The sequence below is a fragment of the Pelophylax lessonae genome (genome assembly GCF_965119305.1).
Source record: "Pelophylax lessonae genome assembly, chromosome: 5".
NCBI lineage: Eukaryota > Metazoa > Chordata > Amphibia > Anura > Ranidae > Pelophylax > Pelophylax lessonae.
Genome location: NC_138772.1, coordinates 412159349 through 412186926, shown reverse-complemented (window position 1 = coordinate 412186926; position 27578 = coordinate 412159349). Strand labels below are relative to the sequence as shown.

The 27578-nt window shown below is 42.8% G+C and overlaps 1 protein-coding gene across 1 annotated transcript in view; it reads left to right on the top strand.

The window, feature by feature from the left end:
- Positions 1-27578, top strand: part of GAREM1 (GRB2 associated regulator of MAPK1 subtype 1) — a 265005-nt gene that overhangs the window by 160263 nt on the left and 77164 nt on the right. The window lies entirely within an intron of this gene.

The window sequence follows — 27578 nt, the reverse complement described above, 5'->3', positions numbered from 1 at the left end:
GAAAGGACACTAACCCTTTAAAAAGGTTTCGTTTTTTTTTTTTTTATAATCCTACCTAAAATTTACTGACCCTGACCTTGATCTTAAAGCCCCCACGCACAGCGGATGTTTTGAACATGGATAATAGGGGCGTCTGGCGTGTGTTTTTTTTCTGCCTCCAAATGCCCCTGCATGGTAACCTATGCGTCCATGCACTCACAGGCGTTTAGAGGCAGAATAAAAACCCCACTGCCAGCACGTCAAGGAGCAGCGAAGTTCTGGCAGAAAAAATGCGTGACACGCATAAAAGCGCATGTAAATGTGTCCAAATGTGCAATGATGCTAGGCGTGTTTAACACCTGAGTGGTAATTTATTTCAATGGGCAGAAAAAAATGATTTTTCTGGCTAATGAAATTAATTAACGCCCAAGCGTTTGATGAACCAAAGTGTGTTAATTGTGTTTTTCAAAATGCTGCTAACAGGAGGAAAGGTGTCTAAGAGAGATGGAACACTGTATAGTATGTATGAGGTCTAACTCTGACACTGACCTAGATCAAAACTTGATCTAGCTATTTTTTCTTTATTTTTCTTAAGTTTATTCCTACACACTCTTTTGTCTAGCAAGGAGAGAAAGATTCAATGAGGGTGATTTACTAAAACTGGTGCACAAGGAATCTAGTGCAGTTGTGCACAGTAACCTATCAGCTTCTCATTTCAGCTTGTTTAATTGAGCTTTGACAAGAAAGCCTAGAAGCTGATTACTGGCGGGTCCGATAAGCGGGGAAAATGACCCTGGAGGGGAGGGGCACCTCTCCCACCACCCATAAGGGTGATCCCATGGCGAATCTGCCGCTGGGACCACCCTTATGTTAAAGCAGTCCTCCCGCAGTTTAAAAAAAATAATGGGGTTATGGCAGCCATCTGCTGCCATAACCCCAGTATTTAACGTCAAAATACTGACGTAAAACTGCGGCGGGCGGTCCAGAAGTGGTTAATCAATAAAGCAGAGTTCCACCCAAAAGTGGAACTTGCGCTTATATGCTCCCCCCCACCTCCGTTGCCACATTTGGCACCTTTCGGGGGGAATGGGGGTAACGGGTACCTGTTTTTGACTGGTGCCCTTCCCTACTTTCGGGAGACAGCGCTGCGGCGCCACCCCTCGGGAGTTTGGCCCCCTTCCTCCGCCACTGGGCAAATTAGAAAGTGCAGCGTACATGTGCCGTAGGGAACCATCTGTGAAGCCGAAAGGCTTCACTGTCTGTTTCCCTTACCTTAAATGATGGCTGCAGCACCCGAGAACTGATCCAAAAATTGGCTTTGGGTGCTGACGTCGTGGGAACCCTGGACAGATAATTCCTAATATTTTTTCTTTGGGGGCAGGACTCCTCTTTAATAAATATTGTTCACCTTGTTTACTACTCTATAGAGGTTGCGCTTGTCCTTTCCCTTTTGTTTTCCTAGTTATGCAAGGCAGAAGTAGGAACCCCTGTGCTTCCATAAATCATAAGCCAGAGGTTTGTGCACATTGGCATTCATTATAAAATGCTTAAACATATAAAGATTTAAACAATAAAGATGTGCTGTTTCAGCTGTTAATTCATCAGAGCTTCTAGTGCCCAATGCTTCAAGCCACCAGTATGATTTTCAGTAAGAACAGTGGGAATTCTAGGATGGGACTGACCCAATGTGCCAGACAAGTCTTCACTGTCATCATTAAATTTAGTCCATTGTTCCCAACATCAAAATCATCTGAGCTGGCAGGTTCTATGAGTCAGGGCGAAATATTTCACTTTATTCTTTTGTCATTTGTATTTGTTACCATCTATAACAAAGCCAAGGCAAAGCACTGCCTAGCATTACAAAGCAAGACTTTCCCTCTATACTTTGATGCCACAATACACACTGCATAGCCTAGGCATTAACAATAGCAATAATTGTGTATTCTGTCAAAGTGCTGCTTGGAAATCGTTCTGTGGATTGTCTTGTGTTTGTCTGACTCAATTACACCTTCATCCATTCTAATCAACAACAGTGTTTGTATTATTTTCTTTTCCTGTAGGGAAAAAAAAAAGATCAATATAATGAGCAAGGCTCATATTCACACAAAATTGGCAGTAGATATTGTTATGTCAGCCTGTACAGGCTGCCTTATTATGTGGTAGGATTGTGTTTGACACATTTTGACCCTCTTCTTACTAATGTGTTTTTGGGACATCTTTTTATATTCCAGATTGATGATTTCTTCATTGGGGATTTATGGGCTTGGGTTGCATAAGCTTAAAGTGTTACTAAACCCAGAACCCTGCATTCACTATATCTGGTCCCCCACAGTACACAGAACACGGAAATGCAACAGTTTTTGTAACTATAAACTGATAAATACCTTTTCTCTTCTGTTCATTGACAGACACAGCTCCATATTCTTCACCATAGGGTTATGCTGTCCTCTACAGGAGTAGGACTGGGCAGACAACACAAAACTTGGCTACACCCTGTGGACGTCCTCAGCTGGCATAACCCCTCTCTCTGCTTAGTTTTTGTTTGCCTTGTTCAGGAGTAGGACCTAGTCTCCCTGCCGGGCCCTAGGTCCTGGTATTTTTGTCTATTTTTTTTGCTGTATATTTTTGGATTTCTTCCTGTTTTTTTCCTGTGGAGATCTTCTAGCAACTGCCGGGCTGAGCGCCAGGCTGAGCGACGGCTGGACTATCGCAGTTCCAGTGGTCCTCTCAGCCAGGCCAGTGAGCGTGTGCAGATCGTAGCTCCAACGGCCGCGACATAGCCCCACTGGACGGAGGATGGTCCGCGAGTTAAACATCTCGCAGCATTCCTTCTGGCCTGCAGATCCCCCACTTCGGTGGCAAGGAGTGTTACCCGCACGCTCTCTGGATCGGTAAGTAAGGGCACCTTCCTCTCCTTTCCTGGATTCAATGTGTGGTGCGCGTACTCCCTGGGGTGGTTGGGCTCTAAGGTCCGTTACATGTTTAATATGGCTGGTGCCTTATTGAGGCATGTTTTGGCCTCCGCTTGGGTGTCTCAGACACTGACAGGTTGGGCAACGCTTTTGCGTTTGACCATAGTGGGCGACCGGTTTCCCCTTGCCTATGGCAAACTGGCAGACTGGTAGGTCCAGGATCTGCAGTTTGTCTGTGATGCATCTTTGTATGCTGTTCCTGTGAGTCTCTAAGCTATCTGTCTCAGCAGTGGTGCTTAGGCATATTTTATGGCTGAAGTGTTGGTCTGCGGATCACACCTCCAAGAAGAATCAGACTAAATTGCCTTTTCAGGGCGAGCACCTGTTCCAGGCTACCCTGGATGACATCATTAGGAGTAGGACAGGGGGTAAGAGTACCTTCCTTCCACAATCTGGGAAGGTGCCTCGCCGGCGGAGTGGGTCTTCATTTTCAGCCCACGAGAAGTTTCTCCCAAGATGACCTAATATCTTGAGTCTCTTTATGAGAGATCTAGGTCCCTTCACATTCCAAGAGATGATTTTTATAGGGAACTGTGCTGATGTTATTACGTTAGGAGTAGATGTCGGGGATATTGGCTGTAACACTAGGCGTCAAGACTGTAGGTTTCCTATAAGAGTTTTTGTTTGTCTGGAGAAGGTGCACGTGGAGAGGAATAGGACAAAAGGGGAAACCTAGGAGGAGAAGGCAAGTAGGTAGGTTAACAAAAATAGGGTAAGCTACATAACAACTGTAGGACTTTTTTCTGCATGGTTTCACTACAGAAATCAACTCCCAATGACTGACCCTGCAGTAGATGAGAAAAAGTTAACCCATTCTGTCTAAAAAAATAAATAAAACAATTGACAGACCGGGGATATTTGGGAGGAGAATGCATCTAGTGATCCCAAGAAGAAACGGCTGAAAGCGAATGCTAGTAGGGCTAGATAGGCAAAACGGCTAAACAGGAGCGCAATGGTAGATAAGGCACAAATAACAGACAAAACTTTACCATGGAAAAACCAGTGCAGTCCTGCAATTTACCTGTGTGATTAAGAGGGAGAGTTTCTTAGAGCTTGAGTCAGCGAGGCTTTGAACGATTATTAAGGCCTGAGAATTTTAGGTGTTTAGGAGATCCTTTCGCCGACTGCGTTGATCCAGAGGAGGAGTGATCGGCCATGACCAGGATAGAGGGCTGATCAGAATTGAGAGAGTGTAGAAAGACCTCCTCTTCCGTCGGGTCGTGGAAAGTAAGTTGATCCCCATTGGGAGCTTTAAGGTGGAGAATTGCAGGGAAGGCCAAGGTAAATTCTATTTGTTGCTGGTGAAGCCCCATGCAGATGTGTTAGAAGGCTTTTCTCTTTTTTGAGACTTCAATTGAGTAGTCGGCGAATATCAGGATTGGAGATTGTCTTTTTGAAGAGATCTTGATTGGATGTATTTTTGTAGGATAGTGGCTTTATCTGCATAGTTGAGGTACTTGGCTATTATTGGACGTGGGGATGTACGCTCAGTGGAGAGAATCCCCATGCGGTGGGCACATTCCACTGTGCAGGGGCACATCAAGCCTAACGCTTCTGGAATGCGCCTGGAGCAAACTTCTGCGATGGCTGAAGGTTGCAGCGATTCTGGGAGTCCTACAAACACAGGTTGCTACGCCTTGCTCTGTTTTCTAATTCCTCTAGTTTATGAATTGTGTATTAATTTTTCTCTTCTTACATAGCCTGAGCCTGATACATCTCTTCCTCTATATTAGAGATTCTGTTCTCAGCCTCAGAGATGAGAAGCATGTTCTCCCAGCTCTTTTTTGATAAGCAGCATGCCTGCATGAACAGCCTTTTCCACTGAGGCTGTTATGTTGGGGGCCAGGATCGCAGCAACAGCTTGAGCAATTTGTTGGGTGTTTAGGTCCCCCTGATGCTGAGAGGGAGTGGTGGGACCACCATTCATCTCCATTGGCAGTCGCCTCCGCCATTGCTGAAGACAAGGCCACATCCCTGGGCTCGATTTGGTGCTGGGCTAGTTGCGATCGCAGCAGCAATGAGGTACTGGGCTGTTTTTTGAGGGTGATGGTTGGGCCATGCTGTGGGAGCTGTTACGGAGTACAGCTACTCTATGCGGTGCCAGAACCAGAAATACTGGAACTTATTTTTAATGGTTCACATAGCTATACCTGTAAAAGGGGCCAGCCTGAAGTGATCTAGCAGGGCTTAATTTTCTGACTAAAGTTCCACATTAAAATTATACTTTTTTTTTTTCTGTAAAAGGTAGACTTGGTCTTTAATGATTGTAGCAAGAGGGAAGTTTCTTAGTAGCAATCTCCAAGCTGGTGGGTAAATGCACCTGCTGGTATAAGCGAGGCAATCCGTTTTAGCTAGACACCCTCTTTAACCTAATGTGTGCATGCCAATTATTACTACAGATTATAAAGTTTAGGACCTTATCTGAAAGTAATCTCCCCTCCTGTTAGGCGGAAATGCCTCCTGTGGTGGATCAATAATATGTTGGAGTTTAAGCAGCTTGGAGGAAAAACCCGTGATACATTTACTGCATCTGCTGTGTGTAGTCATTGTAAGCAGCTGTTTCTTTTGTCCCTCACATGAACTGTGTGCTTGGTTTGTGCTAGACCCAGATCTCAAATCTTTCTAAATTCACCATAATATGGAAGGAGAAACCCTTAAAGTGAACCATCTATTACATACCGAGCCCAACTAAGTTAAAATTGTATGATTGGTGTCTTCTACTGATATACAGTAATGCCTATAAATCTGCAAAAGGCAACAGAAATGCTATTTTTTTATTTTACAAATTTGAAGAAGAATTAATTTATTGCTGAAATCATAGCATGGGTAGTGGAAATTCTGGGCATGTGAAATGGGGATTGGTGTATGTAATTGCAGACCAGGTCGATAATACTATGACTCAGCTGGACTCATGTTTTCTTCAGTTTCCTGTTCATATTTATAGTGACCCTGTGGTCCCTTTAGAGCCAAAGGCCAAGTTACATGTCTATCTGCAGTATTATGCCTCATGTTCTAGACACACTTGATCTCTGTTCTATTTTACATTGGAGAGCAAGAGGGGAGGCAGATTTCTGGGAATTCTGAAGGCTAATGGTCACATCATCCAGAGGAATGTGTGTATTTGATATCCTTCTACTAAACTCTTCTCCCACTGGAATCATCTCTAGGTATTAGGGTACCCCATCCATAAAATAATACCATGTGTTGAGCCTGTGGAGTGATTATGTGATAGGGTATTGCCTTCAGTCTCAAGAGGCATCATGCACGAAATATAAGAAGGGAAATTTGATTATCCTGAAACTTTAGATAGTAAGCTCTATTTCATATAAAATCTCAGGCATAGATATCACTTTTGTTGAAATAAAAGCCAAAGCCATCCATTAAATGTCCCATCTTTATCTCACATCTTGGTGGCAGTACTATTAATCTTTCCTGAAACAAACATGGAAGCTGCCATTGCTGAACTCTTTCTGCAAATGACTGGTATGCTGAACTTTTGGCTTCAATATTTTTAATCCCTAACCCAAAACAAGTATATAGATATGGATATATGACTTTGACTGATTTTCCCGATGTGCATACATGTTTTGTGTCTGCGGCTTGATATCTTTTGGATTAGTTTGTCTTGTCTGACCACTTAAGAGGGTCAGTTCAGCATCACATCAGTGGTATTTGGACAAGGGATTGCAAGGGACTGTACTAGCTGATTCCAATAGCAAACTATGGTTTTATATGAAATTAATTAGTAACATGACTTGTATGGTTATCGAAAGTTGCCCATGTAAATGATATCACCCACTCCAATGCAGGACAGCATTGACACCGAACACAGCCCTACCCTAAGGGTTTCCCCAAAAAAAAAAAAAAGATAGATAATGGCAATGAATTAAAGAATAATTTTAGGTATTAGCATGTTATAAATAATTACATAGGTCCAGCTTGGAGCAATGTAACTATGTATATGGCATACCTACTCCAGAGATCTCCGCTTGCTTGCTTGTGGCTGACCTTATCCATTGTGAATACAGGAGGTTGGCCACTTGACATGGGCGCCATTCAGAGAACGCTATGCATTGTCTAAGTAGGTGCAATGCGTTCATTGATTGGACATGGTGGAGAGGCAGGGCGGTGGGATCACACTCTCAACCTCGTCCAATTAGAGAATGCTTTGCATTTAATCAGAAATTGCAAAACATTTTTTGAATTGCACCTGTGCCAAGCGACCTCCTATATTTACAGTGTATCAGGCCAGCCAGCAACTCGAGTAGTGCTGTTTACTTCAATGATTTCCAGATTCCAGGGGCATTGGCCAAGTATGGTATAAAAAGTACATAGTTACATTGGCCCAAGCCAGTGTTGCCAACCGCCCATATTTTTACGGGCAGCCCGTAAAAACAGGGACTTTCTTCTGTCCGTAACAGGAGAAAAGTGCCAGTGAAAAATGCCCAATACCATCACCATTCCGATCTGATCCATATTCACCTGGGGCGGGTCTAGCAGAGGCTGTGCAGCGCATCGGTACTCATGAGGCAAATGTGAAGATGACATTATGGCGGCTGCCAGCCACTATAACGCAGGAGCAGGACTGCCGAAGCAGAGCCCGGGCCTTGTGTGCAGGACTATGATGACGGGACCTTCCATGGACCAGGCACAACAAGGCCACAAGCAGTAAGCAAGGCAAGCCAAGAAGCCTGCTGACTCAGAGCTCTCAGGTGGGAGATTTCCCAGACAGAGCCCCACACCTGTGACTGTCACTGCTCCCTTTAAGAGCCCAGAACCCCAAGTTTTATATGGTAATGACAACAATTTAAATATCTAAAAACCAAGCAAAAGTAATATGAGTGAGTTCTCAAAATGGGAATAGCAGCTAGCACAAAAGAAGGTGATCGGCCAAACTTTATAATAAGTGCAAAAAAAGTGATAGTGCAGCGCTCAAAGCAATACAAGTTATATTATGAATGACTAATAAAGTGATAAAAATAGTGCCAAGATATATGTGCAACCAATATCCTAAAATAAAAATAAAAATAAAAAAATAATATATAACTGGGCTACCCCCAATGAATTGCAAACACATAAAAAACAGGCCCTTATGAATTGCTAATTGTGCAAATAAATAGTCCAAAAATCAGCATGTGCATACTCAGGTCTTCTCCATCATATTGTGCATACAAAGTTCCCAAAGTGAAAAAAGGTACTCCACTCTGTCACCAGCAGTTTGTAAAGCCTCCACTTTCTGTATGCACTCACCAGACCACTGAAATGTAATAGAATGCAAGGTAGCTAATCCTTTCTTCCCAGGCAATCCTTAGCATTCCCAGTGAAAAATATCGTTCTCTTACGTCCTCCGACAGTGGCCACCCTTTCATACAGTCTTCACCAATGGATATTGACTTCCTCTCCAGAGGAGTAGCTAGGCATAAGACTTGTTAAAAACTAAAGCATTTAACATAGACACACCCATGGGGGCTGTCCCACTGGTCAATACCCCCCTGCAGTAGCCATCCCAACTCAGTCTGTCTTCTGCCTAGCGTTAGGAGTAGATAGGCTTTCCTGTGCTGGGGCTACAGTCTCAGCTTTCTAATCTTTTTTCTTATGATTTTTATTTACAAGAATGTCTTTTTTTTTTTTTTGCTTTACTAGCTTTTTATTTGTCAGCTTTAGTTTAGTCGGATCTTCAGACGAAGATGGATTTTGCGGAGCTGGGAATCGGACTGGCCGCCCTGGATCCCCAGCCCGCCATCGAGCGTTCAGCCATGTATTCGCCCTGGCATTAGGAACGACCCATCCCTGTTTGCAGCAGGGATGCAGCCTGTGAGGTGGCTACCTCACTGGACACTTCTGGGATGGCTACTGCAGGGGGGTATTGGCTAGTGGGACAGCCCCCATGGGTGTGTCTGTTAAATGCTTTTGTTTTTAACAAGTCTTATGCCTAGCTACTCTTGTGGAGAGGAAGTCAATACCCATTGGTGAAGACTGTATGAGTGGGCAGCAACTGTCGGAGGACTCAGAGAAAGGAATTTTACGGTAAGATTTTACAAAAATTCCGTTATCTCCTAAGTTAGAAAGCTCCCACCATGGACTCCTAGTCGGATCGGTGGCCATCTAAGCGAGTTCAGATTGAAGCTTTGCACCAAATTCATGAAAGCTCTTGTGACATTTTCATTGTTAGTACCTCTGGGTGCGACAAGTTCAAGTAGTTCTTTTTTTGCAACGCTTTTATTGTATGATGCTATTGTGACAAGTTTATAACGAGATAACACAATATTCGTGATAAGAAAAGTAGAGATAAATATGCTGAGTAAATTGTTCTGGTTTTACCTGCAATTATTGTGTCACATCTTTGAGACAATTCTGGAACAAAATGTCTTTACGTTCCTCTGGAACTGATACTTGATACGTTTCGGTTACTCTCCCAACTTTTTCAAATAGTTTCTGTGGCTCAAAAACTCAATTCACTGGAAAGATGCTTGCAACAGTTCTATCGAAGGTGCAACAGATTTATTTACACCCTGCCGACACATACTGTACATGAATTTGTTAAGTTTCGCTTTTTGTCTCATTAGTGAATGACAGATTTCTAAAGAGACTTTACAACAGTCTTTTATGAATTTCCAAGGATTGTTTTTATACAATTCCAAATATTGTTTTTATGCAATCTCAGAAAATAAGCCCTACCCTGAAAATAAGACCTAGCATAATTTTCATGGATGGCTGCAATATAAGCCCTACCCCGAAAATAATCCCTAGTTAAAGTCCTTGTAAACACATGTAATCTGTTTTGTGAAAAGATTATATAATGTGATTTGTGTCTCCGTTTGTAACGTTATTGTGGAAAATACCTTTTTTACAGCGCCGCTGGGTGCTCACGTGTCCCCCTAAGATCTCTTCTCCTCCCTCTGCAGTGCTCGGAGCTGGGCTGACATTCGCGGGGATCTTGGCCCCTCCCTCTGCAGTATTCTAAGCGGGGGAGAACAGCTCCAGTGGGTCATGTGAGCACCCAGCGGCACTGTAAATAAGGTATTTTCCACAATAAAGTTACAAAATGAGACACACTGCACTTTATATAATCTTTTTACAAAATGGATTACATCATTTTACAATGAATTTAACCAAGGTTTATTTTTGGGATTACAGAATGTCCTAATGCTTACTCCTGAGTTGAGATGGGGAGAGCTGGGACACAGGAACTTTTTTTTAAATATTTTATTTTATTCCAGGTTTTTTAGAACATAGAGAGGGTAAATGACAGCACAAGCACTGTGCGGTCTATCATGCTTCAAAGGGTCAGGATATTTTTTTTTTTAGGGTTACAACCACTTTAAGATCGTCATTGTACATACTGAAAACAAATAAGACATCCCCTGAAAATAAGCCCTTGTGTGTTTTTTGTAGCCAAAATAATATAATACCCGGTTTTAATTTCGGGGAAACACAGCAGATTAAGGCTCCATGCACACTGGCTTAAAAATCGCTGCTTCCACAGGAGTTTTGTGTTCCTATGTTATCCTGTTAGTCCATACACATTAGGACGATCATTTATATATTTTTAAGCTCAACGTTTAGTGTCGGTTCACACTATGGCGATCCGACTTCGGGGGCGACCTGTGAAGTCGCATGCACCGAGACTTCGGCGCGACTTGCACGGACTTCACATAATGGAAGTCAATGCAAGTCGCTCCGATGTCGCCCCGAAGTAGTACAGGAACTATTTTCTAAGTCGGAGCGACTTGAGTCGCTTCTATTAGAACGGTTCCCCTAGTACAGAATGTACTGTGACTTGTCAGGCTGAAAAGTTGCCTGACAAGTCGCTGTAATGTGAACCGGGACTTAGACTCAGGAAAAAAAAATACTTCTGGTTTGTGTTTTCTGATTAAAGCTTCCTGGCAGAAAAAACGCAAAACTCTCCTAAACTTTTCTAAACTTTGTAGAAAAACACTTTATGTGAGTGTTTTGTTTCTGCCAAGGGAACTGGCATTTTTTTAGGCTCCATTCACATATAGGCGTTTGGGATCGCAGGCAGAGTTGCCGGGCTTCTGCCCGCGATTCCAAACCACTGCAAGTCGCGTGATGCCTGAGTGATTCTGGTGACCTGCAATGGCACCCCAAACGCGGTGTGATTTTGCCGAGACTGTTGCGCAAACAGAATCGCAGGACCCCTGACGCCCAAAATAAGTTCTTGTATTTCTTTGGCGCGTCAGGCGTCCCGTCATTCTGTTTGCGCGATTTTACAACGATTCTTTGGGCGACAATCGATGCAAAATCATGCAGCATTTGCGGTGCCATTGCAAGTCACGTGAATCGCTCGGGAATTGCCGCGATTCTGCACTTGATCTGAAACGCCTATATGTGAACGGAGCCTTAAGCCCAGTGTGCATGGAGCCTCAAATCTTCCTTTTGTATATGACTAATCACAGAAGAGTGATGTTAGGCCACTGTACTGGTCTATCCAGTTAGCTAAGAAGAAAATCATCCTACGAATAGTTATAGTGAAAGAATAACAAAGCACAGAACAATTGAAATTAGCTTTCTAAATAGTAAAGGTCAGATGCCACCAGTTTTGCATCTGACGTCAACTCGTCAAGCAGTCTGGTTCCCATGACGACTAAGCATTTCGGTAAACTTTCTTATTCACAACATGGTAATAGGAGACAAAAAGATCCCTGCTTATTACTACTCCTGTTTGGAACAGCCTGTACATATATTTATTTGCTGAAAATACAGTAAATATTTAAAAAGTAGAAAAACAAAAATGCTTTATGCTTCGTTAACACACTTGAATTTTCTTTATTGGGATTCATTCACATGGGCTCATAGAACCATACATCCACAAAGGCGTCTGTTTATGTACGGGGAGTAGCGTACAGCACAGGTACACAGGTACAGCGCTTTTTAAATTTTGGCTGCTGAGAATTATCGGTCGAAAATATATATTTTTTATAAATAATTGTATTCTTCTTGACTTTTTAATTAATATCATGACTTTAAATTGATAAATTAATTTATTGTTGGGCATTATTTGCACCTTTTGAAGTGGTGTTAAAAATCCTGCTTGCTGCATCTTTGGTCAGTTAAAAAAAAGAAAAAACGCACCAAAAATGCACCTCCCCACTGAAATGTATTAAAACGCAGCAAAAAAAGCATAAAAAATGCACCGGTGTTGGGTTTTTGACGCATTTTTTGAGTCACATGACCTATAAATAACACACCATAAGCACAGTAAAATTGCCGAAAAATCACGGGCGTCTTTGGCAGCACCTTTTTTTCTTTCGGGGCAACACTGAAAAACCTATATATATATATATATATATATATATATATATATTTTAAAAACCGTCAGTTTCGGTTGCCGAGTGCATCCTGAATTTTTGGTTTTGGCATCAGAATTTTCTCTACAGTGCACCACTTTTTTTTTTTTAGTTTTTTTTTTTTTGTTTTTTTTACACACATCAGGGCAGGTACTTCTGTAGAATAACCCTGTAGGAAATCTGTCTGCGCACCAAACTGAGCACCTGCACAAAAATACTGTATGTAAAGGCCTGTATAGCTGCTGCATCTGTTGGACCCTTATTGATCTTTAACATGCCTTTTCACGGATGAATGTGCCCATGTAAGACTCAGTTCATACTGCTAAGATTTTGCCCTTTGACTTGAATGCTATTTAGGAGCCTGTACAAGGGCTGAAATTGCACCCAAGTCGGACCTATGTAGTGCAGGAACCTTCTCTAAAGTCAGAGCGACTTGTGTAGCATCAGTTAAGGCAGCTCTCCTAGGGAAACATTGCATTTGACATGTTATGGGACTTGAGGTCTCAAAAGTCAGATCCCATTTCGCAGCAGTGTAAACCGAGCCTTAATGAGGATTTAATCCTTGCCGGAAAAAAAAATTTGCTAGCTATTACCATATATACTCGAGTATAAGCAGACTTTTTCAGCACGTTTTTTATGCTGAAAAAGCCCCCCCTCGGTTTATACTCGAGTCAGGGTCCCACTTACCTGTTCACCGGTGCAGTGCGCATGCGCCGCCGCCGTTCTGGAAAGCTGTACATGTTCGGCTATTCCCGGGCAGACGGCGCATGTGCGGCGACGTGTTGGTGCCGGGCGGCGCCATTTTTAAATGTAAGGCGCCTCACCGAAAGGTAAGTGAGACTCCTCCGCAGCCCCTGCATCTCCTCAGGAGATGCAGTGCTGCGGGCATGGTACAGGAAATTTTTCTGTACCATGCCCGCAGCACTGCATCTCCTGTACCATCTCCTGTGCCATGCCTGTACCATCTCCTGTACCATGCCCACAGCCCTGCATCTCCTGTACTATGCCCGCAGCCCTGCATCTCCTGTACCATCTCCTGTGCCATGTCTGTACCATTGCCTGTACCATGCCTGTACCATCTCCTGTACCATGCCTGATCCTTCTTCTGTACCATCTCCTGTACCATGCCTGTACCATCTCCTGTACCATGCCTGATCCTTCTCCTTTATCATCTCCTGTACCATGCCCGCAGCCCTGCATCTCCTGTACCATGCCCGCAGCCCTGCAACTCCTGTACCATGCCCACAGCCCTGTATCTCCTGCACCATGCCCGCAGCCCCTGTTTTGGGTTTCGTGGTGGTCCAGTTGGGTCCAGTAGTTGCTGCATTTCCCACCCTAGGCTTATACTCGAGTCATACGTTTTCCCAGTTTTTTGTGGTAAAATTAGGTGCCTTGGCTTATATTCGGGTCGGCTTATACTCGAGTATATACGGTAAATATTTTTGTTAAAAGCAGAGGTATATTTAGAAAGCAAATTCCGCAGCATTCTAAGTTTGCTTTCAATAGTTACTTCCTCACTTTTGCATGGTTTTTGCAATTTGAATTACTTATTGCTTCTTAAAGCCCAGCTCCAGCCAAAATGTTTTAAATTTACTCCACCATAACCAAATTTTGTTTTACAAGAGTCATGCATATTCTCACTTGAATCGTGGTGTGCTTTGCGTTTTTCTTCCAGAACTGTGCAGTAATCCAGTGTAAAATTTTGCATTTGTGTAGGGAGTTTTCTGCAATAAAGACCAGTCGCTGCTGTCTCTCCCTTTGTGCAGGGTGACGGGTCTTGTACCCACCCCCTCCTGTAGTTTTATGCAGACAGCCTATAGTGGGTGGAGTCTGCTGGGTCTCTCCCCCAGCTCTGCTCTCTGCACATGCATGTACAGCACAGTGATGATGTCACCACTATTTTTACATGGTAATACTGTATTTGGGTTTGCAAAGGCATTTGGTGCACACAGAAAGGATTTATACCTTTTGTGTCTCTTAAGAAATATATCTAAATGTTTGTGTCCATAATTTAGCTTTAAATAGATTGTAGAAGGGTTAAAAGTGATTTTTTTTTTCTGATTCATTCTTATCTAGGTGGATGCAGCGTAGGTCTGATGCTGCATCTGTCCTCCGCCGGCTATATCACTAAGAACCGAGCGATTTAACACCAATGATTGCACTGTTCTCAGATCTCCCTGAGCCAAGAGCTGATGACTGTCAGTCAACGATGTCTGCTCTGCCCCCCTCGCTCATTGGAGCGCTGGGCTGTGGAGGGGGTGGGAGCAGCCGGCTCAGGCTCTCAGCAGCTCGCTGAGAGGCTGAGCCCGGGTCCTAATCCAGGCATGTGGGCGGATCTGGACTTTATTGTCGCTATCTTGCCTGAGCCTGGCTCGGCTCTGTGACATCAGCCGACAGCGGGCTTCAGCTCACTGTCTGCTGAAAACGGGTCACAGCAGTGCAGAATGAACTTGCACTCCTGTGATGCACTCCTGTGTACTTCTCCTTTACATTATAACCCGCATGTAAATTGCACAGGAACTGCACTGCATTCCTGCGCAATTTACAAGTGATTCAATGCTGCACAATTTAAGCCTATTCATTTTAAATGGGCCCAAATCGCACTACATCGTACCAAAGAAGTTTTGGCACCTTTTCTGGAGCTGCACTGCACCACATCGCATGTTCATTTCATACCATGCAATCCAGTGTGGGCAAACTGTAGTGCGTTTGCGATCCTTTTGGGGTGTTGTAATCTTTGTGTTGACACCTGCAGCAGATCACAAGCACAGTGCAATTGCAATGCATTGTGGGAAACAGGAAAGGATAGCTGCATATGTGTGAACCTAGGCTAAAAGCACTGTTGGTATTTTATTATTATGTCGTCATTGGGATGTTTTTCCCTCACTTACTTTTATAATGATAGTGTCAGATGGACAGAAAGTGATAGGATTGCTCTCAATTTTGGACAGAGATTGCAACAAAACTATTTCTTAAATTAGTAAGGGGAATGGATAAGAACCCTATCAGGATGTATGAAAGTCACTGGGACAGTAAGGCTTCATGTACACGGGATGTTTGAAAACCTCTCCTGAATGCTGGAACTTGACAGCTAATAACCGACGCTTAAAAACGTCCTTTTTGCCACGTTTACATGCGGCGTTTGCGTTTAGAAGCGTTTTTACATTGTAAAATGGTCAGAAATGTATCCCCATTGAAAACACCTATAAACTAAACACTTATAAACAGGAGTTACAACGTTTAGGTGTGTTAGCACGCCGTTACAAGTATTTGGCATCTCAAAAGCCAATAAACTTCCGTCTGAACGCATTTTTTTGCTTTCATATACAGTAAACCCCCGCTCCATCGCGGTTCAGTTTTTGCGGTCCCGGTATATTGCGTTTTTTTTTGTAATGTTATTTTACTATATAAATCATTAAAAATGAAATATTTTTGTGTTTTCCATAGCTCTTGCTATGTCTCTCAGTATCTTTTATGTGTTTAAATGAGTTTCTATTGTTTTAAAAGTGTGTTTAAAGACCTTAAAATGCTTTTACACGTACAGTGACAGTAAAAAAATCATGCCTACAATGCATTTTAATAGGGTTTTTCTATTTCGCGGATTTTCAATTTTCGCGGCTGGGTCCGGAACGTAACCCCCGCAATGGAGGGGGTTTTACTGTACTACTAAACTCAACTGCCTCTAAACCACTATGAACGACTTGGTGTACATGGACAGCTAAGGTAACATAGAGAAGCGTTTAGGGGCTGCTGAAAAAAACGCCCATTTAGCAGCAGTGACATGAGGCCTAATAAGTGATGGGAGAACCAAAATTCTACAGCTGCCACTGGTACAGTAATGCTGGGTACACACTGCCCAAAAATCATCTGGTTCAGTAGTAACCGGCCGACTTTTGATCAATATGTACAGTAATCTGTCTGATAAAAGCCGGTCTACTGACTGCCATTTGTAGAATGTGCATGCTGGAAAATCAGCATCCGGGGGGTAGATCACCACACCAACATCCCTTGTGTTGGTACGGCAATCTGTCAGTTTTTTTTGTTTTTTTTTTACCCACTGGGTTGAATTAAAGACTAACATTGTATACCGGGCTTTAGCAAAGTGATATCTTCCAATGTAAGCACCTGGTGACAACTCTGTTATCTCTGGAACAGGAAGTGAAGGGAAGTCTCCCCAATGAGACACAGACAGCATGAAATTAGGAAAAAAAACTGTTTTATCAACAAACTAAGCAATCATATTTTGTATTGAAACAGATGTATCCTTTTTCTCTATGTACATTCTCTATGAGAAATTTTAATTTTGTACTATGAATAAATTAGTTTTTTTACTAAAATGAATTTGTTGAAGTGCTCATCAATTTGTGACAACGCCACATCCTTTAAAGTCCAACCATTTGTAGAGTGATATGGGAAGATCACTCCTCGCCTCCTCTTATCTTCTTGTTTTTATTGTTCTATAGTAAATTTATGGATGTGGATAGTTGTCCCTAGAACGGATTTCTACTGTTTTATGGAAAGAACAGTCTTGTATCACAAAGTTTGCTCTCTTATCTTCCACGCTGATCATATTCTGCTTGATGTGTGTATTACATAAAAAGTTAAAAATATCAAGGTTAATCCTGTAGAAGAACATTGGTTCACTCAATTAAGCAGGCAATTGGAATTTTGCAAGGAAATTGACAATTGAGTTTAAGGAACGTAATTTTTCTACAGTCTAAAAATAGAGATTCATGCACAAGTACTGTCACAGTACTATCCAATTAATCAATAAATTCATGCATAATGAATGCTGCGTCAGCCAAGCGTAAACTTCCATGGAGGGCGCAGTGTACTTTCATTCACCAGGAAAGTTTTATTTTCAGTAAGTGATACAACTGCAGCGCAATGTTTCTGTACATTCTAAGGTCATTGCTTTCCATTTGGAGGTACATGTGGTCCTCAAAACTTGACATTTTTGTACATTTGGAGTCTTCCTTTCACCAGGTTCTGAGGATCTGCTAAGGGATTTGGCAGCTTACAGAAAGGCAAATAATTTTTTAGGGGGTGCTTTCTACATAAATGGAGGTGCTGTCAAGTACTGGTAAATTATAGCCCTACTAGTAAAGTGTTATGGGTTCCATATAGTGGAGATTCTACTCAGCAGATCTTAGATACATGTCTATATTTGTCATTTGGTGAAAGGAGGGCTTTGGTGGGAAAAATAGTTTGGCAGCAAGATAATGGGTTTTTCTATTTTAAAGGGGTTGTTAAGTCTCATGGTTTTTCACCTTTATGCATTCTATGCATTAAGGTGATCTTTTGTGCTTCAGCTGTTCAGCTGCGCCCAGACCCCCCCCCCCCCTTTTTTCTTAACTGAACCCGAACGTTCCAGCGACGAGCACGAGCCCAGTGGCTCCAGTCGCTGTCTCGGGTCCTCAATGGATAGAATAATAGCAGCAGGAGCCATTGCCTCCCGCTGCTGTCAATCAAATCCAGTGACACGGGAGCTGGTGTCCTGTCAAAAACTCCAACCATGTCACTTCCAGTGACTCTACAGCAGGAATAATTGGAGATTTCGGCAACTTGTTTTCCCAGAACAGGCAGCAGCGTATACACTCTGGTACAAGCTATAATGAGTGCACATTTTTTAGTCTGCCTGATAGTAACCAACAACATGGCCGCCTCCAAGGCGACGACAACCAGCAGGCGAACTAACAATATCCACTCATTATAGCGCGTACTGGAGTGTATAAGCTGCCAGTGTTCTGTGAAAACACCAAGTGGTCGAAATCTCATATTATTGCTGCTGAACAATCACCAGAAATGACGTGGTTGGAGATTTTGGCGACTTGGAGTTTTCGGCAGAACACCAGGGCCAGGGACGAGTCCTGCTGTCTGTGTCAAAGGGCGCAGCAGCGGGACTCGTGAGTCCGCCCACACGGGTGCCCCCATGAAAAGAGGCACTCCGTGGGGGCACCCAATGAAGAGGAGGAGCCAGGAGTGCCACTGGGGCACCCCAGAAAAGGAGGATCGGGCTGCTTTGTGCATAACCCTCGCACAGAGCAGGTAAGTATAACATTTTTGTTATTTAAAAAAAATGGAAACTTTACAATCACTTTATTATTTCTAGGACAATCCAATTTTACTATGCTTTCCGTTATACACATTTATAATTTGAAGTGGGTTACTACTCATATACACTGTAGTAGAGATATATTTCTACTACCGGTAACCCTAGTTACACTAGGTACTGTCCATCTTCTATTCCATGAGAATATTTATACACTTGTGATGTCTATCAGGTAGTAGAGGCAGCACAGATATTTAAACTTTGAATATGAATTTCCCTTAATAAAATGTAAAAGGCTGCTGTTTCTGACCACTCCTTTTGAAAATGTTGTTTGGCCATCATGCTTATCCAGACAGCACAGATATTTTAAACTGTGGATCAGTATTAAACCCAAAAGCAATTTTATTATATTGCAGCTTACCAATTCTTAGATGTGATGGCTGCATTCTTTTTCAGGCTTTCTTTCTTTTATTCTCACCTAGTGATCCTGCTAGGAAGTCTGTTTTTCTCACCTAGTGATCCTGCTAGGAAGTCTGTTGAATAAAGGGGGTGTGTTACTGGCCATATTACTAGTTGAAATAGAGGGGAAAAAAGAAAACGAAAGCAGCCAATGCTTGGTAAGCTGCAGTATATTACATTGGATGGCAATTAAATTTGGTGTCTTTTGTGCTGTGTGTGCAGTGAGCTAGTTAGTTATCAGATGTTCACAGCAGCAAATAAGCATTGCACCAGGTAGGAACACAGGTGGTACATCAAGAACAGTGGTCACCAACCTTTTGGACCTAATGGACCACTGAACTCACAATTTCTAATCCCGTGGAGCACTAACCTGAACTTAATATTCCTTATACACACAGTGCTTTGGCTCTCTGTCCTCAAAATAGGTAAGGGGAAATCTTCGGCACACCTGTTTTGGGGTTTCTGAGTAGAATTTCCTTAAAACCGAGCTCGTGCCCCCTATGGTAAAATAAAAGTCAGCAGCTACAAAAAGTGTAGCTGCTGACTTTTAAAAAAAAAAACAGCCACTCACCTGTCCCAGGATCCAGCGGTGAGCTCACCCCCAGGCGGCCTCGCAGCGGCGCTTGGAACGGAAGTGGAAAGCGGAGGTACCGTCAAAATCAGGTACCCACTCCTCAAAAGCCACTCACCTGTCCCAGGATCCAGCGGTGAGCTCACCCCAGGCGGCCTCGCAGCGGCGCTTGGAACAGAAGCTTGGAAATCAGGTACCCACTCCTCAAAAGTGCCAATTGTGCAAGAGAAGCATGGGACGAGTCCTTAAAGAAGAACTTGCCCTTTTGGGTGGAGTTCCACTTTAAGTGTAGGTTCACACTGAGGGCAGTTTTGAAATTGTTTTCAAACCGGCATTTTCAGTCCGACTCCGGGGACGATTTGACAGACATATGTGCAGGTTCCCCCCTCCCGAAGTCACCAAAAGTTGTGCACAAACTACTTTTGGGAATCTGTGCGGCTCTGTAAAGTTGGCGTCACACTGATTGAGACGTTGCCATCAACGGCAATAGGCTCCGATTTGAGATGTCAAATCAGCCCAATGTGAACGTGGGCTTACTTTGGGAGATTTCTCATGAAGATGGCCACAGATTTTTTTTTTCTCTATTCAGCCACCCAGCAAAAAAGCAAACAGATTTCTCCATCCACACAAATGAGGTGAACGGAGGAATCCCCCCTCCCCTGCTAGGACATTGTATTCTGTATGCAGGATTTTGCGCTGTCACAATACATTGATCAGCAGTTGCAGCCACTGATTGACAAAAGTTGTCCAGTAGTTCTGTTCAACTGAGGTTGGTCTAACGATCGACCTCTGTCAAATAGGGACACACATGGATTGAAATTCTGCTGAAATGGACAAATTTTGATTGGTCTACGGTCAGCTTAACTTTCTGGGATAGTGTATTGTAATGAATCTTGCAGCAGAGGAAATAAAATATGAAGCCTTTCACTTTTAAGAATGCTGTAGGGCAGTGGTCCTCAACTCCGGTCCTCGGGGACCACTAACAGGCCAGATTTTAAGTATTACCTTGGGGAGATGCAGACTAGAATACTGCAATCACTGAGCAGCAAATGAGATCACCTGTGATGTAATTTAGTTATCTTGCAAACCTGGCCTGTTAGTGGGCCCCGAGGACCGGAGTTGAGGACCACTGCTGTAGGGGGCGCTGACCTTAGCCATCATTTACACAGAATGTTCCATGAATATAGGAGAATCAGATGAATTACAGGATCCTCTCTCCTGTTCAGAAGATTCTGTGAAAACCATGCAAGGGCTTTTCTGAATGGAGGAGTGGACAGAAGGGGGTGGGCTTTATCAAGGCACTTCAACGTTGGACCCAAAGCTATAAACCCGTACAGCACTGGAAGTTCAGCACTGTGAAGAGGACCAGGCATCACCAGAGAAAAGTTTTTTTAACATTTCTACAGGAACTAAGATTTCTACAGATTGTAATATGTGGAAGACACCACTACTATCTCGCCTCATTGGCTTCTGCTGCTGTCAAATACAGCCAGTGAACCAATGAGGAGAGAGTAGGAGTGGGGCCAAGCCACGCTCTGTGTGTGAATGGACAATGTCCATTCACTGGTGCAAGCCTGCTTGAGTGCCCCCATAGCAAGAGGCTTGCTATTGGGCGCACTTAGCAGGGGGGAGGAGCCAGAAGAGGATCGGGGCTGCTCTATGCAAAACCATTGCACAGAGCAGTTAAGTATAACATGTTTGTTATTTTTACTTAAATTATTTTTATTGAATTTTCTATCAAAATACAAGAAGCTGAAATATTACTGTCAACTAAAAACTGGACAAAATGTTCAATCTTGTAAGAATATTACAAGAAGAAGGTTAAAGTAATCATCAAACACGTAAAACAAGTGTAATGGTATTGTACTGAAGATAACAAATGTGTACCGAAAAGGAAGAGGATGAGTAGAAGAGAATCTAGACCTTTTGGAACCTCGATTTATAGGACAACCAGGGATCCCACCGCTGATAAAATGTAATTTGACTCCCATCTCTGTATGCCATTAAACTCTTATATTGGAAAATGACATCTGTGTGGCATTTTACTGATAACCGTGTATTTTAACATTTAAAGCGGAGTTCCACCCGTTTTGCAAACTTTATAAAAATCGCTGGCATTCCTCAAATGAACACAACATTGGCGACTTTTAATTTTTTCCTTGCTCCTTACAGTACATAATGTGTTATACATTATATTCTTCTTAAACTAACCTTGATATTCCCTCTGCAGCGGGCTCCCATCTTAATTGTGGGCATGTGAAGCCCACATGTTCCTTCTTCCGACAATAGGTGTTGCTGGTTACCCAGCATGCACCTCCGGATCTCGCCCATGCGCAAAGTACCGACGGTTGAGTCCCTGGTTGCCATCTCAACGGCAGGGTCGTAGGAAGGTCCCGCCCCGTTGTTATGGCAACATAAAGTAATATGGGCAATGGATTGAATAGCCTTGCACGCACATGAAGCGCCTCAAATCAATTCAACTCAACTGCCTCTTCTGTGTGTAATGGCAACAAAACATCCGTGTTCCCTTTTCCAAAATGGTGCTTAGCACCGCCTAGCACACGTCACTTCCTGTTTGCTAGCAGCGATGCCCACGGGCTCCTGGGAATGATGACACACATCTCCCAGGAGCCCGTGCACCGCAGGAAGTGATGTGCCGCGGCGCCGAAGAAGGCAGATAATTGCGCATCCCTAGCAACAAGGTAAGCGGAGCAAGGAAAAAATTTGAAAGTCGCCAATGCTGTGTTCATTTGAGGAATGGAAGCAATTTTTATAAAGTTTGCAAAATGGGTGGAACTCCGCTTTAAGGACCATTAGTCGGGACACTGCTAGGATGTTAACCACTTTGGGTCTTAGTTGTGGTGGGTATTTGTTAACATTAATGGAGAGAATTGCTTGTTCTATATTTACCTTTACCCAAACACCAGACACCTCTGCAAGAAGTCTAAACACTGAGTTCTACTAGCTCCCTATGTGTAGGCAGGCCTAGAACATGTGGGACAGGGTTCCCACCTGGCCGCAACCTCTCCAACAGGTATTCTCTCCTCCCTTTATAAATCTAGCTATGGAGTAAGGAGTGAGGTACCACCTAAGGTGGATATGTTTTATTTAACCGCTTGCCGACCGCCGCAAGTACATATACTGCGGCGGTCAGCCCCTCACAGGCAGAGTGACGTATTGGTACGTCACTAGCCTGTGAGGCTCTGAGGAGCGAGCGCATGCCGCCAGCGGCGCGCTCCTGCGTTGTCAAGGACCCCCCCTGCGCGTGTGAGTCCGCCGGTCACTCTGCGATCGTCGGGGGAGAGGGAGAAAGGCAGGCAGGCTGTGTAAACAAGCCAGGCCGCCTGTCATTCTCCCCTGTGTAGAAACACTGATCATACGGTTCTACTATGTAGGACCGTTGATCAGTGTTCCTACAGCTCAAGCCACAGCCAATCACAGTTAGAATCACGCCCCTAGGGACACACACAGCCCCTCCCTCTCAAATAAAGTTAACCCCTTCACTACCAGTGTAATTTTACAGTAACAGTGCATATATATTGCACTGATTACTGTAGAAATGTCACTGGTAACCCCCCAAAAGTGTCAAAAATGTCAGTCAAGGGTCCGATCTGTCCACCCCAATGTCGCAGTACCGCAAAAAAAATCGCAGATCGCCGCCATTGCGCGTTAAAAAAAAACAACAAAAATGACTAAAATCTTTCCCTTTGTTAGTAAACGCGATAACTTTTGCGCAAACCAATCAAAATACGCTTTTTGCAATTTTTTTTTTTTACCAAACATATGTAGCATAAAACAAATTGGCCGAAATTGTTAAAAAATTTTGATTTTTACTTTTTTGGGGGGGAATTTCATATAAAAAAATGTGAAAAATATTGTTATTTTTGCAAAATTGACGCTCTTTTTTTGTTTATAGCGCGTGATCAAAAAATCGCACAGGTGATCAAATACCACCAAAAGAAAGCTCTGTTTGTGGGAAAAAAAGGACGTCAAATTAGTTTAGGTATAGCGTCGCACGACCGCGCAATTGTCCGTTAAAGTCACGCAGTGCCGAATCGCAAAATACGCCCTGGTCTTTTAGCAGCCAAATCCTCCAGGGCTTAAGTGGTTAAAAAAAAAATAATCTTTTGAATTTGAAGCCTGAAAAGTTGATTGGATGGCAACATATTAACCACTTGCTGACTGCCCTATAGCGGTTTTACTGCGGCTGTGTGCGGGATCATGTGTGTGTGTATATATATATATATATATATATATATATATATATATATATTTATAATATGGGATCCTGCACTTCCACCAGGGGGCCTCTTCTGCTGTGATTATTCACAGCAGAAGCCGATCTGATCTGCTGGTGTTGGGCACTCGATGTCAGGAAGAGACTCAGAACGGGAATCTGCCTATAAAAACAAGGCAGAGTTCCATTTTGACAGGGGGGAAGGGATGGATTTTGTGTTCCTGCAAGGCAGGAACTAAAATCCGTCTCTTCCCCTAGTACAAGAAGCACACATAGTCAACCCAAACACTGGTTAGGCATACAGTTATCCCTTTGATAACCCTAAATGTTTAACCCCTTCCCAGCCAGTGTCAGTACAGTGGCAGTGCGTATTTTTAGCACTTATGACTGTATTGTTGTCACTGGTTCCCGCAAAGTGTAAAAAGTCTCAGTGTCCCATTGTTTGCTGCAATATTGCAGTCCCGCTATAAGTTGCTGATTACCACCATTACTAGTATAAAAATAGATAAATAAAATATCCAGTATATATCCCATATTTTGTAGACACTATAACGTTTACGTAAACCAATTAGCTCATTGGGATTTTTTTTACCAAAAACATGTAGCAGAATACATATTGGTCTAAATTTATGAAGAAATTTGATTTTTTACTTTTTTTTTAATTGGAATTGTTTTATAGCAGAAAGTAAGATATATTGTTTTTTTTTTTTTTTTGTTTTTTTTTTTAATTGTCGTTTTTTTTTTTTGTTTATAGTGCAAGAAAATAAAAAACCCACTGGTGTTCAAATACCACCAAAAGAAAGCTCTTTTTGCAGGGGGAAAAAATGACATAAATATTATTTAGGTACAGCTATGCAAGACTGCAAAATTGTCAGTTAAAGTAACGCAGTGCCGTAAAAAGGGGCCAGGTCGTAAATCTTCTAGAGGTCAAGTGGTTAAAGTACCTGCTAATTTTTTTTTATAGCTGTGCAGTAAATGTGATTACAGATTGGAATTTAATTTTCCTGCTTCCTTGAACCTAAATTTGAGTCCGAGTATTTAAAAAAAAAAAATGTTGGTTGGCATTGATTATCATTTTACTTTTTGTGTTTGTTTTGCACACTAAAGTGTTCTAAAATTATTTTCAGTCTAATATCTGTTTTTCAAAAAAGAGAAACCGGTTAAGAAAACCAGACGTATTAAAAAGAAAGAAAAACCTTGTGGAATGAGTGTTGAAATGCTGGCGGACTTATTATCACTAGGCAGCTCGGAGTGTAAATAATGAACCAGCGATTGTTTCCTGTCTTGTTGGACAGGAAATTATTAAAGGTGCTTAGATAGCATAAAATGTGAATGGCTTCCTCTTAGGAAGCCCAAGAAATAATATCCAGACTTGCACAATTGTGGACGGGGTGCTTTTGCTTTCATTTACCATGACACCCCCATGCTGCATGTTTATATGAACTGTCTGCCAGGGATAGACACAGCCTTTATCGTGTCACTTATTTCCTGCACACCCATTTCCATAGAGATGATTAGCTTGCTTGTCTTATTAATTTAACCGTGGCTGATCAGCGCTATGGCATTTTATCTCCAGATTTGCAGATGTGGACTAATGTTACATCATGACTTTAGCATTCAGCGAGTAATTAAATCAGCTGCTCTCTGCATGCTGATTGGTAATGCCCTTACTCACGATAACTTCCTTTTTGATTTTTTTTTTTTTGAGGACTGTAAAAAAAAAAAAAAAAAAACTGTATATTTTGTAAAATACCATTAAAATTTTTTTTTTGGTTTTTTTTTTTTTTCCCTTCCGTTTATCAGTTATCTAAGTTAGGTAGACTCCCACATACCCAAATCCAGGAATAAAAGGGAATATGTAAAGACGTAAATTGAGCCTTGGCTGAAGATCCGATTTTGTCTCTGAGATTCGGTTCACACTGGGGCGACTTGTCAGGCGACTTGGTCGCCTGACAAGTCGCCGTGGGTTGCCTGCCATAGATTAGCACAGGACCCGTTCTAATAGGAGCGACCCAAGTCGCTCCAACTTAGAAAAAGGGTCCTGTACTACTTTGGGGCGACCTGGAGCGACCTGCATTGACTTCAATGATATGAAGTCTGTGCATGTCGCTCTGAGGTCACGGTGAGCGCTGTGCACCGCGACTTCACAGGTCGCCCCGGCAAGCCGGATCGCCTCAGTGTGAACCTGCTCTTAAACAGGGAGGCCCTATTTAGGCCCCTTTCACACATACGGTCCGTTTGTCCGTTTTTGTTCCATCTGTTGACGGATGAAAAAGGGACATCAATGCATCTCTATGTAAAAACGGATGACAACGGATGATCATCTGTTAACATCCCCGTTTTCATCCGCTTCCGTCAATGTCCGTTTTTTGGAACGGATGAATGCCCTATTTTTCATCCATCAAAAAAATGGATTGGACGAAAAACGGATGTAAACGGACAAACGGTCCGTTTTTCATCCGTTTTTGTATTGATAGTGGATTTAAAAAAAAACGGATGAAAAACAGATACATTTTGAGGTGACTGAACTGAATGGACCGTATGTGTGAAAGGGGCCTTACACTTGTCCATTTTGATGTAACAGAATTCTTGCATTGTGCTGGATAAAAATGCATGTCATATAGAAATCCCATTCTTTATTATGTGGCTGGTTCATATTTATGCACTGCAGTTGAGTGTAAAAGACAAAAAGGGGAAACTCTGTGGGCCCATTTACACCTACATGTTATTATTATACAGGATTTATATAGTTCAAACAGTTTTCTCAGCTTTACAACATGAGGGCAGACAGTGCAGTTACAATACAATTCAATACACGAGGAATCAGAGGGCCCTGCTCTTAGAACTTACATGTGCATTAGTATACGTTCATGGGAAAGTGACTTACAGGGGGAAAGTATTACTACTGCAAAACATTGCATCATGTGCAGGGACGGTCCCACCATGGGTCCCAGGCCGCACTTGGAAAGGGGCACCAAATTGATTCCCAAGATTTTTTTCCAGCAGTTTTGTGTGTCATGAGTTTGCGGCATGGGCGGCATTTCTCGTCTTATACTGTCGCCCGTAGTGCAAACTGATGAGTATGTGGAGGCGGAGTGTCTCCTCTGGGGAACGTCCCTCATGTGATTATGGTGTGCGTAATGACGTCAGACATCAGCGCACTCCATCTCACGGGGGTGGGGGGCAGACTGGATCTTCTAGGGCAGTGGGCACGGCAGACACAGGAGTGACAGTTAGTGTTTGGTGGACCGGTCCGGTGGTGAGTTATGGAAGAAGATAACAGTATATATAATATTTTCTAAGTTTTATATTTAACCACTTGCTTACAGGGCACTTAAACCCCCCTCCTGCCCAGGCCAATTTTCAGCTTTCAGCACTGTCGCACTTTGAATGACAATTGTGCGGTCATGCAATGCTGTACCCAAATGAAATTTTTATCATTTTTTTTCAAACAAATAGAGCTTTCTTTTGGTGGTATTTATTCACTACTGGCTGGGGTAGAGAAACAAAAAAAGACTGAAAATTTGAAAAAAACAAAAAACTGTTTTTATAGTTAGTTATAAAATTTTGAAAACAGGTAATTTTTCTTCTTCATTAATGTGCGCTGATGAGGTGGCACTGATAGGCTGCGCACTGATGGACACTGATAGGTGACACTGATGGGCACTGATAAGGCAGCACTGATGGGTGGTGGCACTGAAGGGCACTGGTAGGTGGCGCTGATGGGCACTAATAGGTGGCACTGATGGGCAATGATAGGCACTGGTAGGGGATACTTATCATGGGGCACTGATAGGTGGCACTGGTGCGCACTGATAGGTAGCACTGGTAGGTGACAGTGGTGGGCATTTGTGGGCAGTGGTAGGTGGCCCTGGGGGCAAAAATAATCCCTCTCCTCCTCTGGACCGATGTCCCTCTGACAGCATATGTGTGACCCGAGCCATAAAGTCAGACGTGTTTTTTTTTTTTTTTTTATCTTCATGCATTCTGTACATGAAGA